At 43.2% G+C, this 2,682-nt stretch overlaps 1 long non-coding RNA gene across 1 annotated transcript in view; it reads left to right on the forward strand.

The window, feature by feature from the left end:
• The first annotated feature begins 501 nt into the window (after nt 1-501).
• Nucleotides 502-2,682, forward strand: part of LOC106893542 — a 6,786-nt gene continuing 4,605 nt past the window's right edge. Inside the window, exon 1 of the long non-coding RNA XR_001413098.1 lies at nt 502-616. This is a non-coding gene — a long non-coding RNA (uncharacterized LOC106893542). The remainder of the gene's footprint in view (nt 617-2,682) is intronic.

Genomic DNA, 2,682 nt, shown 5'->3' on the forward strand with positions numbered 1-2,682 from the left:
AGTTAAAAATAGGAATGATATTCATTGCATTGGAATATATGCTTGCAATACAGTTGTGCAGTTATCAGAATAACTCTGTTCTTATTTACGTGCAAAAATTATTGTTTGTCTGATATACTCTGGCATTATGAATATTAGCCTTTATTAACTGTCTTAATTCCTCTAAATTAAAGAAAGCTCATTTAGAGTATTACCATGAACACATTTTTGTTATTAATGCCAGTTTTAGCTTCTGCATCAGAAAGGAAAAAAATTTTTTTTTTTTTTTTCCTTGAAGTGTAAGATTTTATTTTTCTGGGTGAGCGAAGGAGAGCTTGGTTCTTAACTGTTTGCATTTCTAAGAGCTGCTCGAAACAGAGCACACCCTGGATTAATTTTCCCCACCCTGTTGTCACAGGCTGCGTGGTCGCAAAGCCTGCTCCATTTAGGAAAAGGAAGTTGAGTAATTGCCCCCTGACAGACCTCCCTGTCAACTCCTCAGGATATCACTGCCGGGTTGTTTGGTGGGAAAACACCTAAAGTCAACACGGAGAGGTACTGGAAATAGCATTCAGATGGTGGTGGGATATCCAGTGCGTCGGATGGAAGCACATGAAAGGTTCAAGCAGAAACAAGGGTAAGGAACCATTTAATGGAACCATTTAATGACTGTGGAACTGTGTTTCTCTTTTGGCTACCAGGCTTTCCCTGCAGCAATTGCCTGCTAGCCAGTAGAGAACACGTCTGTTGCTGGTAGAAGTAAAGATTTTTCTGTTGACTTAAACTTGGCTCAGGCGTGAAAACCCTGCTTTGAGTTTGAGGGTAATTACTACTGCATAGCAAAGCCATGTGGGATTAGTTCCAGGCTGGATAGGGAGAGAAGGTGGATGGTTCCCAGGTAGAAATGAAAATAGGACAGATGCTTTGCAGTGGGTGTTTAGGTGGAGGTTCATTCCAGATGAGGATTTGGCTACTCAGAGGAGGACAGAGGTAAAATTAGGTCCTGCAGGCCAAACTGTAATGTAAATCAGCTGCTGCCTAGTCCTGAGACTGCTTGGATTCAATATCTGTCTAAACATCTGGAGCGGCACTTCTGTGTGCCCAGGGCTGCCCTACCTGATTGGGATCCAGGGACTTCACCTGAAAGTACATTGAGCACCACTCAAAACCTCTTCTGATGTGCATGAGTGACTGTTTCAGCTGCTTGAGAAGGGACAAAGGGCATGTTGGTTACATCAAGGAGAGGCACCATCAGGATGGATGTTTTGAGAACTTCAACTCTGAACTTAGGTAACTGAGTTCTGCCTCGCTCCTGCTTCAGTGCCTGACCTGGGTCTGATCTTCCATGTGAGAATAAGGAGCAGCTCATCCTGGGCTGGTGGAGGGCGACTAAAGAGGGACCATGATTACAAATGCTATTTCTGTCACGAGGAATTGTGAATTTGTTGGTGATAAGAAGGATGTACTTTAGGTTCCTGGGCGATGCTAAACTCCTAGGCTACAGTTCTGCCCGTGCGTTAATGAAAAAGTAGCAAAGTTGAAACGGAGTCTCAGCACAAAAGAACTGGATAGCTATTTTGGTCATTGCACTCTTTTTTCTTTTTGGTTCATAGAGTGTTGCTTTTATGCTTTCCCATTACACAGTTTTATGTTATTACTGTGGATGAATTAATCTTATGAGAACGGCTGTGGCTGTCCTTTGCTGATGGGGGAGGAGGGCAGGAGGAATGACTTCAGTGCTCTTTTAATTACTGCTCTCATTAATTACCCTCCAAACGAAGCACGTTCTTGCTCAGAGCTGTTTCCACAAGCCAAAATGTCCTTCTGGAACTGGTTTACACCTGAAAGGGTAATTGCTTCCTGACTTTACGCTTACGTATTTCCAAAACTCAACAGCATCTCATCCAGCTTCATCATACACCTCCTCCCTCTACAAAACTGGGCTTGCCCAAGTTAGGAAAGCTCCTTATTTAGCTCCATCTTAAGACACCTGCCTAATAATAACCCAGGTGTAGCCTGTAGCTGGAATTGCTTGTCCTCTGTGTGCCTGCTACAGTCAGGATCAGAATTTTCATCCTTTGGTTTATGTCATGAAATAAATAGGACTGGCAAAATCCATGCAGACAGGCTTAAAAGGGACAGGACTGTGCATGAGCACTCACTCGGCAAACACTCACCTCGGAGCCGATACTGCTGAAATTGCCGAGTGCTGTGACAGGAAAAAGGAAAAAAAAAAACATCCCACCCCGACCCACCAGAAACCCTCGTTCCTCTGGTGGTCCCCAGGCAGACGGGGTTCTGGCAAGGAAGGAGGATGAAACCGATCCCTGCTTTGTGGGTGCCCTGCATGGGCTCAGTGCTGCTGCGGCAGTGTTGCTGCTCCATAGGCACTTCATGAGTGATGTGACAGCTTCCCTGACTGAAGTAATTCCAAGTACTGTAACATGAAGTGTCAAGGCAGACAGTAGAAAACATTTCAATCCTTTTCATTAGAACAAAGCGCTATTCTCTTGACAGCTTTCAAATGCATATTGTTTAGCTATTATGTGCTAACCTTGACTATTATATTCCAAGCACAATAGCAGTGGGAGCTCTCTGCTTTTTTGTTCGTTAGTGATCATGGTAAGAGGATTTCTTTTTTTTTTTTTTTTTTTTTTTTTTTTTGTTGGGTTGAAGAAAAATCTAGATTAAAAAACAAAAAAA

The sequence above is a fragment of the Calidris pugnax genome, unplaced genomic scaffold (genome assembly GCF_001431845.1).
Source record: "Calidris pugnax isolate Ruff unplaced genomic scaffold, ASM143184v1 scaffold183, whole genome shotgun sequence".
Classification (NCBI taxonomy): Eukaryota; Metazoa; Chordata; class Aves; order Charadriiformes; family Scolopacidae; genus Calidris; species Calidris pugnax.